Consider the following 16154-nt stretch of genomic DNA (forward strand, 5'->3'; position numbering starts at 1 on the left):
AGGCCTCATTTCAAATTGACCAAAAGCTTCCCATCGTGGCTGCAATCAGTCATTTTAGCACAAACAGGGTCTTATCGCTACAGTGGAGTTGGAAAGGCTGTTTGCCAAGTATTTAAAGGTGCTTCGGAGGGGGATGACAGCTTCACTTTAGAGTGGGTGAAGGAGGCGATTGCCCTGGTAAAGACGGCAGAGATGAAGACGTCTGTCGAAGTGCGGGAGCGAGGACAGAAGTTGAAGAGGGTGGAGGGGACACTGTCGCAACACAGTGACCAGGTCACCTCGATGGGTGAGGAGCGGTGACGGAGGGTGACGGAGGTCAACAAAAGGCTCAGAGCTAAGGTAGGGGACCTGCAGAACTGGTCAAGGAGGCAATCTTTGGGAATGGTGGGCCTGCTTGAGGGGCGGAGGGCCTGAGGCCAACCGAGTACTTTGCAAAGATTTTTGCTGTGTTGATGGGGGAGGGGGGAGAACCCTCCGCTCTGAGTGGGACAGGTCACATTGGCCACTCAGGCTAAAGTCTGGAGTGAATGAGTCACCAAGGGTGGTTATAGTCTGCTTCCACAGCTACCACGTGAAGGAGAAGGTTTTGAGCTACGCACCCTAGCAATGCCATGTAGGCACCCTGGCAATGCCACCCAGGTTCCACCCTGGCACCCTGGAGTTCCCAGGTAGCACTGTCAGGTTGGCAGGGGTATTGCCAGGGTACCACATGGGCAGTGCCAAGGTGTCAGGCTGGCATTTTGCTCGCACCGGGGATCAAGCCTGGGTGTGCACTGCCCATGTGCGGTGGTGTGGGGAGGCCCGAGGAACCCTTATAGGTGAGTTGGGACATTGGGGGTTCCAGGAGTCGAGTCAGGTGGTCAAGAGCTCGGGACACCATTTAAAAATGGCATCCCAATATCATCCTGCACTGAGGAGATCCTCAGTGCAGGAATAATGCGAAGTGCAGCCTCGGGTGGCATTCCCCACCAGAGCAGTAAAAGAGCAGAATGCCATTAGTTAGCGGATATGAAGTGGGAAGGTGTTGGTAGATGCAGATACCAAGATCTGACGGAGTAGTTGACGAGAAGGGGGTGGCCTTTGGACGGGTGAAGGGGACATTGTACGGCAGAAGAGTGAGATTTGGAGTGGTCTACCCAGCAAAGCTGAGAGTCACTCATAACTCGAAGGACTTTTATTTTGAGATGGCGGAGGCGTTCGTTAAGGCTGAAGGACTGAGACTGAGATGAGAGTTGGGATTTGGGCTTGGTTGGTGGGACGGGGATTGTGTTCTCTTATTGAGGGTTTTCTATTTGATTGGGGTTTTGTTTCTGACTCTTGAATGGGGTAGGGGGTTGTGGTTTTTTCCTTATGGGTGTGGTTCTGTATTGTTTCTTGGTTTCAGGGAGGTGGGTTTTGAGCACGTGGGGCTGGGTTACTGAGGAGGGGGTGGCGAGGAGGGGGCTCTGGCAGGGATTACCACAATAGGAAATGTAGGGTGATTAGTGAACGGGAGTGTGATGGGAGCCTGGTCAAACAGGTTTCAATGGACCTGGGAGTTGTGAATGGTGGGGGGAGGGGATCGATACTGGGTGAGGTGTTTGCAAGAGGAAATGGATGGGGGGGATTCTGGGAAGGGGTGAGGGGACTACCCACATGGTACTCCGCTCGCCCCCGTTCCATCCCAGTACCAGGCGTTTGGAGACTGGGCTCTGGATGAGTAATGGCGCCCGGCGTTCCCATAATCTGCCGCGCCCTGGAAACCGCTCTATCGGCTGCGCGGGCCTGTGGCCCGGTACTGCGCATGTTCAAAGGAGGGAAACTGCGCATGTGCAGAAAGAACCCGCCTTCTGACTTCCGACTGAAATCTTGACCTTCACACAAACTGAAATCTCCTCCTGTATCAAACATCTGTGAGTAAAACACTTTATTTTCTCCCTCTTTCCATTTCTTTTCTCATTCTCACCTTCAATTGGTCACTTGCAGCAACTGAAGGGAAAGGAAGTGAATCCAGGGAGGGTGCAGACTCTGCAAAGCTTGGCCCAGGTCCCTCTCTCTCTCTCAAAGACATTGACATCCTTTGCTCCCTCAGCTTGACACATTTATTTGTCTGGCTAAAAGGATGGTTTCTTTCCCAATGTTCACAATTAAAGGGCTGCTTTCCCCAAGAGATAGTTGACATTTAAGGGGCAGTAAATTAATGTCGGACAGAGATATGTCTCGTGTTGTTATGGTACAGATTCTTTTTGGATTCTGGAATAAAGTATATTTATTAATATTTCTAGTATTGTAATATAGTACTGTAGCTATGTTATATATTTCCAGACATAGAATCTGAATTCTCTGTTCCGCTACACCCGTTTTCTGCTGTGGTGCACCCCCGCTGGCAGCGGGATGCTCTGTCCGGGCAGACGGCCAATGGGGTTTCCCATTGTGAGCACCCCCATGCCATTGGGTAACCCGCGGGCGTGAGTGCGCTGCCAGCGAAATGGAGGATCCCGCCCAGAGTCATTATGGCACAGAACAGGTCCATTCAGTAACTTGTCCATTCCGACTCAGTAGACTGATACAATCAGGACCATTTCCCCTTGATATTCCTGTTCCCCTGAAAGTTTATTTACTTCATGTACATATCTAATTTCCTTTTGAAATTGTTAATCATCTCTGCTACCGTCAGGGCGGCATAGTGGTTAGCACTGCTGCTTCACGGCGCCAAGGACCCGGGTCATTGACCGCATGAAGTTTGCACATTCCCCCCCATGTTGTGTGTGTCTCACCCCCACACCCAAAAAGATGTGCAGTGTAGGTAAATTGGCCATGCTAATTTGCCCCTTAATTGGAAAAAACTGGATACTCTGAATGTTTTTCATTTTTAAGATGTGGAGATGCCGGCGTTGGACTGGGGTGAGCACAGTAAGAAGTCTTACAACACCAGGTTAAAGTCCAACAGGTTTGTTTCGATGTCACTAGCTTTCGGAGCGCTGCTCCTTCCTCAGGTGAATGAAGAGGTATGTTCCAGAAACATATTTTTAAATCACTGCTACCATCAACTTCAGAGGCAGGCAGTTCTATGTTTCGTGCAGAAGTTCTCCCAAGTCGCTTTGTGTTGCAGCTTTCTGCAGTTTTTCATCATTTAAGTAATACTGTTCTTTTGTTCTCCCTTCCAAAATGAACTTCACATTTTCCCACATTATGCTCCATGTGGCAACTTTTTGTCCACTTGCTCAACCTCTCAATATCTCTTTGCAAACTGTTTATATCCCCCTTGCAACTTGCCTTTCCACCTATTTTTGTCTTCAAATTTGGGCACAGTACATTCACTTCCTTCCTCCAAGTCATTAATATAAATTGTACACAGTTGCGATCCCAGGACTGATCCCTGTGGAACCCCACTGGTTACAGGTCACCAACCTGAAAAAGAACCCCTTATCCCCACTCTCTGTTTCCTGCTCATTAGCCAATTCTCTATCCATGCCAACACCATGGGTTCTTATCTCATGCCTTAACGTTTTGAGATACCTTGTCAAAGGCCTTCTGGACGTTTAAATACAACACACCTACTGGTCCCCCTCTATCCACTCTGGTTGAGACTTCCTTGAAACACTCTGATAAATTAATCAGACACGGTTTCCCTTTCACAAAGCCATGCTGACTCTGCTTGATTAGATTATGATTTTCTCAATGTGCTGCTGTTACTTCCTAATAATTGATTCCAACATTTTTTCAATAATAAATGTTAGGCTATTCGTCCTAGAATGTCTCGTTGTTTTCCTCCCTCCCATTTTGAATTGGGGGGCTGTCACATTGGCAGTTTTCCAATCCTCTGGGACTTCTACAGAATCCAAGGATTTTGGGAAAATTACAATCAATGCACCCACTATCTCTGTAGCCATTTTTTTTAGGATCCTAGGATGCAGCCATCCAGGGGACTAATCTTATTCGATGAGTTTGTCCAATACAACTTCTCCAACGATGGTATTTAATTGCTTCCGCCATATTCTTTAGTATTAATGGGATATTCGAAGTATCTTCCACCGTAAAGACTGATGCAAAATATCTGTTTAACTCCTCTGCCATTTCCTTGTTCCCCATAACTGACACAGTGGCATGGAGGCACAGTGGTTAGTACTGTTGCTTCACAGCTCCAGGGACCCGGGTTCAATTCCCTGCTGGGGTCACTGTCTGTGCGGAGTCTGCACGTTCTCCCCAAAACTGAGTGGGTTTCCTCCGGGTGCTCCGGTTTCCTCCCACATGTCCCAAAAGACGTGCTTGTCAGTTGAATTGGACATTCTGAATTCTCCCTCCGTTACCTGAACAGGTGCCGGAGTGTGGCGACTAGCGGATTTTCACAGTAACTTCATTGCCGTGTTAATGTAAGCCTACTTGTGACAATAATAAAGATGATTATAATAAAGAATATTATTACGATCTCCCAAGATTTATTTTATAAGGAGCCTCTGTGGAGTTGAGGTTTCAATCAGATCAGCCGGGAACTTATTGAATGATGGAGCAGGTTTGAGGGGCCGAGTGGCCTACTCCTGCTCCTAATTTGTATGTTATTACATCCTTTATAATAGATTGTAGCATTTTCCCTCCTACTGATGTCAGGCTAATGGGTCTGTGGTTCCCCGTTTTCTCTCTCTCCTTAAATAGTGGGGTTACATTTACCACCTTCCAATCTGCAGGAACCATTCCAGAATCTATAGAATTTTGAAAGATGACAACCAATGTATCCACTACAGCCGCCTCTGTCAACACTCTGGGATGGAGAGAAGCTTTTGGGGATTTATTAACTTTCAATCCCATTATGGGCAGCAGGGTAGCATTGTGGATAGCACAATTGCTTCACAGCTCCAGGGTCCCAGGTTCGATTCCGGCTTGGGTCACTGTCTGTGCGGAGTCTGCACATCCTCCCCGTGTGTGCGTGGGTTTCCTCTGGGTGCTCCGGTTTCCTCCCACAGTCCAAACATGTGCGGGTGAGGTGGATTGGCCATGATAAATTGCCCTTGGTGTCCAAAATTGCCCTTAGTGTTGGGTGGGGTTACTGGGTTATGGGGATAGGATGGAGGTGTTGACCTTGGGTAGTGTGCTCTTTCCAAGAGCCGGTGCAGACTCGATGGGCCGAATGGCCTCCTTCTGCACTGTAAATTCTAAGATAATCTATGATTTTCTCCAGTCCTGCTTTTTCACTAATACTAATCTCTTTCAGTTCCTCGTGTTCACTAGTCCCTTGGTTCTCTCGTGTTTTTGGGACAATTTCTGTATCTTCCTCTGTGAAGACAGACACACTGTTGTTTATTTTCTCTGCCATTTCCTTATTACCCATTATAAACTCTCCGGTCTCTGCCTGGAATGGACCCTTTTGTCTTTGCTAATCTTTTCCAATAGGAACTTTTCCAGTTCTCCCCAATTTGCTCTCATATTCTATTTTCTCTTTATCAGATTCTTGGTCCTCCTTTGCTGAATTCTAAAACAAGTTCCCAATCCTCAGGCTCCCTACTATATTGTCCCCTCCATTGATCTAATGGAATCTTTAACTTTTCTTGTTCGCCACGATAGCTTCACTTTTGCTTCTGAAAGGAATCTATATTTTATGTAAATAAAATGCGAGTGGTTGCCTATCTATTGTCTATCGTCATACAAAGAACAACAAAGAACAAAGGACAGTACAGCACAGGAACAGGCCCTTCGGCCCACCAAGCCTGCTCGGATCATGATGTCTGTTTAAACTAAAACCTTCTGTGCTTCCAGGGTCTGTATCCGTCTATTCCCATCCTATTCATGGATTCGTCAAGATGCCTCTTAAAACGTCACTGTCGTACCTGCTTCCACCACCACCTCCGGCAGCGAGTTCCAGGCACTCACCACCCTCTGTGTAAAAAATGTCCCTCGCACATCTCCTCTAAACTTTGCCCCTCGCACCTTAAATCTATGTCACCTGGTAATTGACTTTTCCAACCTGGGAAAAAGCTTCTGACTATCCACTCTGTCCGTGCCACTCATAATTTTGTAAACTTTTATCAGGTCGTCCCTCAACTCCGTCGCTCTAGTGAAAACAATCCGAGTTTATCCAACCTCTCCTCATAGCTAATACCCTCCAGGCCAGGCAAAATCCTGGTAAACCTCCTCTGTACTCTCTCCAAAGCCTCCACATCCTTTAGGTAATGTGGTGAGCAGAATTGTAGGCAATATTCCACGTGTGGCCTAACTAAGGTTCTGTACAGCTGCAGCATGACTTGCCAATTTTTATGCCCCAACCATTATCCACCTGCGTTGCCACTTACAGTGATATGTTTCTTGTAATTTCCCAATCTATCACAGACAACTTGCCCCTCATACCATGACAGTTTCCTTCTGCGAGAAACACCCAGATAAATTAGACAAAAGAACCCTGTAACCACCAGAGCCCATCTTCATGGCAACGTGGCTGCTTTGGGAACTAAATATCTTCCAACGTGCAAACACCTTTTCATTCTGTGCTCCTCGTCAAACTTGGAACCAGGTAATCGCAACGAGGCTCAAAAATGGTCAGCCCACCGGAGGCAGAGGTGTTAGACCGGCCAGTCCAGCAGAAAGAAACCCTCCAATCATCACCATTCACCAGATGTCAGAATGAACAAAATGCAGTCCTGCATGTCAGTGAGAGCAGAAACAATAACAACAGAGCCAACATCTGTAATTTATTGTGAACTTGTTGGAGTCACAACAGGTGTGATGAATCACAAAACCCTTCCCCACATTGAGAGCAGATGAATGGTCTCTCCCCAGAATTAACTCGCTAGTGTCTCCGGAGTTGGGACGGTTCATTGAATGTCTCCCCTGCTCAGAGCAGGTGAATGGCTTCTTCCAGGTGTGAACTCGCTAGTGTTCCTGCAGTGTGTATGGATATCTGAATACCTTCTCTCACTAAGAGCAGGTTAACGCCTTCTCCCCTGTGTGAACTCGCTGGTGTCTCTGCAGGTGACATAACTGAGTGAATCCTTTTTCACACTGAGAGCAGGTGAACGGCCTCTCCTCAGTGTGAACTCGCTGATGTCTCCGCAGGTCCGATGATTGAGTGAATCCCTTCTCACACTGAGAGCAGGTGAACGGCCTCTCCTCAGTGTGAACTTGCTGATGTCTCCGCAGGTCGGATGATTGAGTGAATCCCTTCTCACACTGAGAGCAGGTGAATGGCCTCTCCCCAGTGTGAACTCGCTTGTGTGCCAGCAGGCTCGATGAACTAGTGAATCCCTTATCACACTGAGAGCAGGTGAACGGCCTCTCCCCAGTGTGAACCCGCTGGTGTGTCAGCAGGCTGGATAACCGAGTAAATCCCTTTTCACATTGAGAGCAGGTGAATGGCCTCTCCTCAGTGTGAACTCGCTGATGTCTCCGCAGGTCCGATGATTGAGTGAATCCCTTCTCACACTGAGAGCAGATGAACGGCCTCTCCCCAGTGTGAACTCGCTGGTGGATCTGCAGGCTCGATGAAGTAGTGAATCCCTTCTCACACTGAGAGCAGGTGAATGGCCTCACCCCAGTGTGAACCCGCTGGTGTTTCTGCAGGGCGAATAACCGAATGAATCCCTTCCCACACACAGAGCAGGTGAATGGCCTCTCCCCAGTGTGACTGCGCCGATGAGCTTCCAGCTGAGATGGGGCCCTGAATCCCTTCCCACAATCGACACATTTCCACCGTTTCTCCAGGGTGGGGGTCTCCTCGTGTCTCTCCAGGTTTGTCGATCAGTTGAAGCCTCGTCCACACACAGAACACGTGTAACGTCTCTCCCGCTGTGAATGGTATGATGTTTTTTGAGGCTGCGTAACTGGTTAAAGTCTTTCCACAGTCAACGCTCTGGAACACCCTCACTCGGGCGTGTGTGTCTCGGTGCTTTTCTAGTCACACTGATGTTTTGAAGCCGACAGAAAAGACAAACATTTCTCCTTCTCGATTCAAAGTCCAGTGATATTCAGTGCCAAGGAATTGAGAGATTCAGTCAGATTGAGACGTGATGTTTGAGATTTCTGTCTGTAATTCCTCCTCTTCTAATATCCTGTAAAAACAATTTATAAAAAGTTACTTTACTTCTCCTCATTTTGGAGAAGGTATCCTGAGGGTAACGACAGTCTGGCCGTGGGGTTAATCCTCCGGGTCCTCAATCTTATTGAGGAATGTCCCCTTGGATCTATTGTGGTGGTGATTCTTTTGTATTTTTGTTCTTTTGGGACGGTTTATGTGCTGTTGACTTTATCCTACTCTGGTACAGACGGAGCTTTTATCTGTGAAAGGAGCAGTTTGGGGAGACTTTGGTGCCTCTGGTGTAAAGTGAGTTGGAGGAGGGGTAATGGCGCACGCCCGATTGTGGCGTGAAAATCTGTTCCTGTTCTCTCTGTCGCCTAACTAATGGCGGCAGTTAATCTGCAAATTTTCTCAGGGAATGTACGGGGCATCCATCACCCTATCAGAAGGAAAAAGAGCCTCTCCTTTCTGAAGGAGAAAGTCAATATAGTTTTATTACTGGAAACACATCTGGATGATGAGGAACACTTTAAATTGAGGCGGGATTGGATGGGGCAGATTTTATCACCTCTTTTTCATTGAGTCGCAGACTTGTGGCAAACCTTATTATACACTATCCAAGCAGTCAGGGTAACTCTGCCGATTACAATGTGCATGTCAATTTCCTTTGTGCCGGTCCCCCCCATCTCCCGTCCCTCCCCTCTGCCCCCTTCACTCGTCGTTTCTGGGTTCTTTCCTGGGCCCTTCACTGTACAATGGGAGTTATCTGCTATTTACAAGTGGACGGTGCCCTCCCTTCCCCCCCATTGATGGGCCTCCCCCCTTCCACCCCGCGCACTCCCTGTCCTGTTTTAAACCTTCCCTTGGGGGTTCCTCTTCTTGTGTTTTTGTTCTCGGCTCTCTGGTCTCTGTGTCAGTTGGTTTCTGGCCTCTCCCTCCTTTTCCCAGTAGCCTCACCCCCCCACATCCCTTTTCCTGCCTGCTCCCTGTGATCCCGTTGGCTCCCGTACACCCACCTCCCTCCCCAGTGTTCCATTGGCCGCTGGCTTCAAACAGGTCCTGGAACAAGTTGGTGAATGGCCTCCACACTTTGTGGGAACCATCCTCTGACCCTCGGACGGTGAACTTGATCTTCTCCAGGTGGAGAAATTCCGATAGGTCTGCCAGCCAGTCTGAGCTGTGGGTGGTGCTGCTGATCGCCAGCCGAGCAGGATTCTCCAGCGGCCGATTAGAGAAGCAAAGGCAAGGGCGTCCAGCCTCTTCCCCATGAATAGTTCTGGCTGATCCGATACCCTGAAGACTGCCATTTGTGGGCCCGGCTCCACCCTCATAACCATGGACATTGCCTCTAAATAGGCTGTGCAGAATTCGACTAGCCTGGGGCATACCCAGATACCCAGAACATGTGGGCATGGTTTGCCGGGCCCCGCTGGCACCATTCACATTTGTCCTCCATCTCCGGGAAGAACCTGCTCATTCGGGTTCTTGTCAGGTGCGCTCTGTGCACAACATTCAGCTGCATGAAGCTTAGCCTTGCGTAGGAGAAGGTGTTGTTGGTCCCGTTCAGTGCTTCGCTCCAGAGTCCCCACCCTATTTCCGTCCCTCGCTCTTCCTCCCATTTTTCCTGGCTTTGGTCAAGTAAGGAGCGTATCCTTATTAAGAGTTGTCCGTACAGGTCCCCACAGTTTCCCTTCCCCAGACTGTCTGCGTCCAGTAACTCCTCTTGCATTGTGCTTCTCAGGGTTCCTGGGTGTGCTGGTGTCTCCTTGCAGAGAAAGTTTTTGACCTGGAGCTCATCCCGGTTTGGTAGGTCCAGTCTCTCCGCCAGCTCCTCTAAGGTCGCTAGTCTATTTCCCGTGTAAAAGTCCCTAACCATCAGTGTTCCCCCATCCTGTCTCCACCTCTTGAAGGTGGTGTTGAGAATGGCTGGTGCAAACCTATGGTTGCTGCAGATGGGGGCCATGATGGACACATCGGTCAGACTGAAATGCTGCCACATCTGGTTCCAGGTTCTCAGGGTAGCTACCACCACTGGACTGGTGCTGGCGGGGATGGGAGTGTTGCCGTGGCGAGGGCCCGGAGGATCATTCCTGTACGTGAGGACTCGTCCATCATCAACCATTCTATGACTGGGTCCTTTACCCATCTCCTCACTCTTTCGGCCGTGGCTGCCCAGTGATAGTATTGCAAGTTCGGGAGGGCCAGGCCTCCCATGTTTCTTCTCCATTGTAGTACTGTTTTAAGGATTTTTGAATTCTTGCCCCTCCGCACAAACGCCATAATCACTTTATCTATTGAATGGAAAAAGGCCTTGAGGATGTAGATCGGTCAGGATCGAAACAGGAAGAGGAACCTGGGCAGTACGTTCATCTTGATCATCTGCATCCTCCCCGCCAGGGAAAGCAGGAATCCATCCCATCTCTGTGGGTCGTTTTTGACTTCCTCCGCCAGACTGGTCAGCTTCCACTTGTGGATCCGTGTCCACTCGTGGGAAACCTGGATCTCCAGGTAGCGGAATTTGTTTTGGGCTATTTTAACTGGGAGGCCCTCCAGCTCTGCCCCTCCCCCTCTCTGCCTCACCGGGAAATCTTTGTTTTTGTCCAGGTTGCGTTTGCAGCCCAAGAAGATTCCGAACTCTCTCCGGGGAGGAGGGGGGTCTCGGAGGCGTACAGTCCCCTGTCGAAGGCCTCAAATGCTTGGTTGACCTTTTTTGGTTGGGCTACGGGACGGCTATGGTTGGGCAGCACGGTAGTACAGTGGTCAGCAATTTTGCTTCACAGCGCCAGGGTCCCAGGTTGGATTCCCGGTTTGGGTCACTGTCTGTGTGGAGTCTGCACGTTCTCCCCTTGTCTGCACGGGTTTCCTCCGGGGGCTCCGGTTTCCTCCCACAAGTCCCGAAAGGCATAATGTTAGTTAATTTGGACATTCTGAATTCTCCCTCAGTGTACCCGAAGTGTGGCGACTAGGGGATTTTCACAGTAACTTCATTGCAGTGTTAATGTAAGCCTACATGTGACAATAATAGAGATGATTATTATACCAGTCTGCCTCTGTTATCCTTTACCTGGGCTATTTCCCTAGTGGCTGCCTTCTTTCTCAGCTGGTGAACCAGCAGGCGGCGAGCCCTCTCCGTGCTCATAAAAGGTCCCCCGTGCCTGGTGGAGTTGGTGCACTGCCTTCCTGGTGGGGAGCAGGTCAAAGTTCTTTTGCAGCTTCTTCCTCTCCAGCAGAAGCTCTATGGTCAGAGCCTCGGAGTATCGTCTGTCAACCTCCAGAATGGAGTCGATCAGTTGCTGCCTAACCGCTCTCTCTCCCCTGTCTCTACGAGCCTTTTGGTGATTATTTCTCCCCGAATCACAGCCTTCAGTGCCTCCCAGAATGTGGAAGGTGAGACTTCCCCGTTCTGGTTGTTAGTGATGGACTTGCCGATGGCCGGTGATGTTTTCTGGCAGAAGACCTTGTCGGCCAAGAGGGTCGTGTCCAACCTCCATGTGGGGCATTGGGTTTGTCCCGTCTCCAACCTCACATCCATGTAATGTGGAGTGTGGTCTGAGATTACAATCATGGATTATTCCGCTCTGACTATTTCTGGAAGCACCGATTTCCCCTCAACAAAGAAGCCGATGTGAGTGTAGACCTTGTGCACTGGTGAGAAGAACGAGAATTCCTTCTCATCCGGGTGTAAGAATTGCCAGGGATCCACTGCCCCCATCTGCTCCAGGGATCCACTGGCCCGTCTGCTCCATGAACCGCCAGGGGACCACTGCCCCCGCCTGCTCCATGAACCGCCAGGGATCCACTGGCCCGTCTGCTCCATGAACCGCCAGGGGACCACTGCCCCCATCTGCTCCATGAACCGCCAAGGATCCACTGCCCCATCTGCTCCATGAACCGCCAGGGATCCACTGCCCCCTCCTACTCCATGAACCGCCAGGGATCCACTGCCCCCGCCTGCTCCATGAACCACCAGGGATCCACTGCCCCCATCTGCTCCATGAACCACCAGGGATCCACTGCCCCATGAACGTTCCGAGTTCCCTCGCCATGCCTGTCATTTTCCCTGTTCTGGGGTTGATCTGTCAGTCAATGGATCCTGTGAACAGTTGTGAAGTTCCCCCTCTCATGATCAGACCGTATCCCCTCTCTTCCATCTCCCCCCCCACCCCACCGTATCCCCCCTCTTCTATTCTCCCACCCACCCCACCGTATTCCCCCCTATCTGCCCCCCCCCCACCCCACTGTATCCCCCCTCTATCTGCTCCCCCCCCCTCCCAGATGCTCTCTTCCCAGTGGGAGATGTGCCGCAGTCCCGCTCTCTCCCGTACTTCCCGGCACTAGCTTTCCCGCTGGTGTGTGGCCCCCCCCCCAGGATCGATCTGACCCCCTCCTACGCCCGCTCTGCTTGTGCCCCTGCTGTCTCCTCCTCACCATCTCCTGCGCTCTGCTGCCCTCGCCCCCTCCCTCCTATGAGCTGGCTCCCCTGTTCATTGCGAGGTGACGCAGTGTGACCTGTGAGCCCTGTCGATCTCTGGCGGTTTGGGGAAGCTGTCCCTCCCAATCAGGTTGCCCAGCGTTTGGGCCACGTAGTCGATTGGGTCCCTGCCCTCGATCCCCTCTGGCAGACCCACTATCTGAATGTTCTAACTCCTTGACCGATTCTACTGGTCCTCGATCTTTTCCAGCTCTCGAACTGTGCTCCCCTGGGCTTCCAGTTTCCTCCACATGCCATTGAGCATCTTCTGCATCGCAGCTAGCACCTCCGCCAGCTTGACCGTCACCCTTAACTCAGCCTCAATGTGATCCTTCATTGCATTTAGTTCATTGGTTAGGAACATCCTCCATCCATCGCCTGGTCGGGGGGAGGGGGGGGGGGGGGGGCTTGTTTTCTGGGTTGCCGGTCTCCCTCTCTCGGGAAGACTGGAGACCCCTCGCCTCGTGGGGCCGCCGACCCGCTTGCTCGCCGCTCCTGTCCCTTGCTGCAGTTTCTGTGACCCTGCAGCCTTTCGAGCTGTTGCTTTCTGGCATTTTGTTGTCCGCACTATTGTTGAGGGTGAGGGGATGTTTAAGTCTGATTTTGCGGCTAAATTCGGCCGACACTGCCTATTTTTCTGTTGTATGGAGGAGAGCCACCTGATGTGTGACTACTCAGCACATCCCCGTCACAAGTTCCCTTTCTTTTGAATGTTGACTTGAAACTGCGATCTTATGTTTTGGCGATAAGGCTGGAGGACATCCTTCCGACAATCATGCGGGAGGACCAGACTGGGTTTATACGGAGAAGATTTTCCAGTAACAATGTTGGAAGGTTGCCGAATGTGATTCAGACTTTTCAGAAATATGCATTGGATGGGCTGGTGATCTCCTTCGATGCAGAGAAAGCTTTTGCTCGAGTTGAGTGGAATTATCTGGTGTATCCGCTGCGAGGCTTCGGGTTGGGTGAGGATTATATTGAGTGGATTCAATTGTTATATCACAGACTGGTAGCAGCGGTGTTCACCAATGGTTTAAGGGTGTCGAAGTTTCAGCTTCAGAGAGGAACTAGACAGGGCTGCCCTCTGTCCCCCTTGCTGTTTGCGTTGGTCACTGAGCCCTTGCCAGAGGCTATTAGATCGGATCCTCTGATATCGGGCCTGGAGGGTGGGGTGAGGCAGCACAAATCACTGTGTGTGCAGAGGACGGGCTGCAGTTTGTGTTGAACCCCAGTGTTTCAGTCCTGGAGTAGTGGATAGATTTTTAAAAAGTATTTTCATTCAGATTTTAACATTTACAACACATAACATTACAAAGTAAAACCAACACAAAACCCCTAAACCCACCCCAACTCCCGAACCAACCTCTCCACCTCACTCCCTTCCCTCCCCGCTAGCAGTTGACGATAACCAGCTCCTTGAAATGATAGAACATAGAATCCCTACAGTGCAGAAGGAGGCCATTCGGCCCATCGAGTCTGCACCAGCTCTTTGAAAGAGCACCCCATGTCTCCACCCTATCCCTGTAACCTATTAACCCCACCTACCCTTTAATGTAAGCTGACAAAGGCTCCATCTCCCTGCCCCTACCCCACGCCTACTCTGCGATCGCCGCCCAATAATAGTATAATAGGTTCAGCAGGGCCAAGCCCCCTGATTGTTGCCCTCTCTGATTCACCGTCTTCCTAATCCTTGCCAACTTATCTGCCCATACAAACGATTAAACCAACCAATCCACCCCCATAAAGAACAATTTCAGCAAAAAGACCATTAGGCACGGAGATAAAAATAAAAACCACAGCAAAATGTTCATCTTAAACAGCTGTACCCGATTGTGGATAGATGTAGTGACTTCTCTGGTGAGAAGATGAATTTTACTGAGTCAGAGGCCATGCTGGTGGGAGGAGGGGGGTGTTGAAGGGTAAGCCTCCTCCTCTTGCTAAGTTCCCTTTCAGATGCCCCCCCTTGGGATTTAAATGTCTGGGAATGTCGATGTCCCCCTCTTTCAGACAGCTATAAGGGACTAATTTTCCACAGCTGATAGTGACTATTAGGTGGGACCTTGCCCGGTGGTCGGCTCTTCCGATTTCATGGTGAGGGAAGATCGCCTTCATTAAAATGAATGTGTTGTCCAGACTGTTTTACCCTCTGCAGAAGTGGCCTATACTGCTGTCGACCAGAGTCATTAAGGAAATTAATGAAATGATTAGTACATTTATCTGGAACAAAAATAAACTTCACCTCAAGTTTGTTAAGCTCCAATCACCAGGAGCTAAGGGAGGTTTGTGTCTCCCAAATATCAGGCTTTATCAATTGGCCTCTCATCTTAGGTTCATCCGGAATTTGGTTAGGATAGACCCAAGATTCATCAGGCTCGATATGGAAGCAGACCAGCCAGTTATCCCTCTATCCAAAACTGGCATAGACTGATTACGGAATGTATCCCATTGCAATTTTTAATGTCTGTACTTCATTCTAAGTCTGATGCATCTGTTAAATTATGAGACCCCTATCTCAAATACATGTGCTCCAATTTGACTGGCTTGCTCCTCCAGGGCTTTCAATTCAACTGAGCCCAGAGTAGGGCACAGTGAGGCACAGTGGTTAGCACTAAGTTTGATTCCTTGAGTAGCTGTCAGCGTGGAGATGCACATTCTTCCTATGTCTGCATGGGTGCTCTGGTTTCCTCTCACAGTCCAAAGATGTGCAGTTAAGTGGCTTGGTCATGCTAAATTGCCCCTTAGTGTCTAAAGGTGTTAGGTTAGGTGGGTTGACGATGATCAATGCACTAGATTATGGGAATATTGTGGGGTGTATGCCTCAGGGAGTGCTTTTTCTGAGGGTCAGTGCAGACTTGAAGAAGAACCTTCTGCACTATCGAGATTCTGTGTCATCTATGTTATTTTAATTTGACTATGCTGTTAGTCTGTTTTGTAATATTTTGGGGTATGCGCCCTGCATTGTTATTCTTCTGTTTTTATATAATCTTACCCTCTTTCCCCACTCACTATGTTAACCTGTTAACTGGTTGTTCAATGAATCCGGCATTTCATATAGCAGCTCTGGTCCCTAAAATATCATGCACAAATTAATTTTGCAATGTGTTGCTTGTATTTATGCGGCAGTATCAGTTGTGCTACACTATCCCCATTTTCCATCAATATTTCTGTTCGTCTGTTGCATTCATTATTTAAAAAATGGTTTAAAAAATATATATATATTAAAAATCTGTCCAACTCATCCTTGAATATATTCAGTGACTCCGACTCCACTGGTCCCTGTGGAAGAGAAATCCAGAGACTAACAACCCTCTGAGGGAAGAGATAACTGGAAATATATAAATAGCGACAGTACAATATAACACAACCAGAAATAACAATAAATGTATTTTATTACAGAACCATAAATAATATATCTAATCTGTACCATTTAAAAGTACCAGACATATCTCTGTCTGATATTAATTTACTGTCTCTTAAATGTGAGCCATCTCCAGGGGAAATCAGCCCTTTAATTGTGAACATTGGGAAAGAAATCACCCTTTTAGCCAGACAAATAAATGTGTCAAGCTGAGGGAGCAAAGGGTGTCAATGTGTTTAAGAGAGAGAGAGAGACCTGGGCCAAGCTTTGCAGAGTCTGCACCCTCCCGGGATTCACTTCCTTTCCCTTCAGTTGCTGCAAGTGACGCATTGAAGGTGAGAATG

This window comes from Scyliorhinus torazame, chromosome 5 (genome assembly GCF_047496885.1).
Source record: "Scyliorhinus torazame isolate Kashiwa2021f chromosome 5, sScyTor2.1, whole genome shotgun sequence".
Taxonomy (NCBI): Eukaryota; Metazoa; Chordata; class Chondrichthyes; order Carcharhiniformes; family Scyliorhinidae; genus Scyliorhinus; species Scyliorhinus torazame.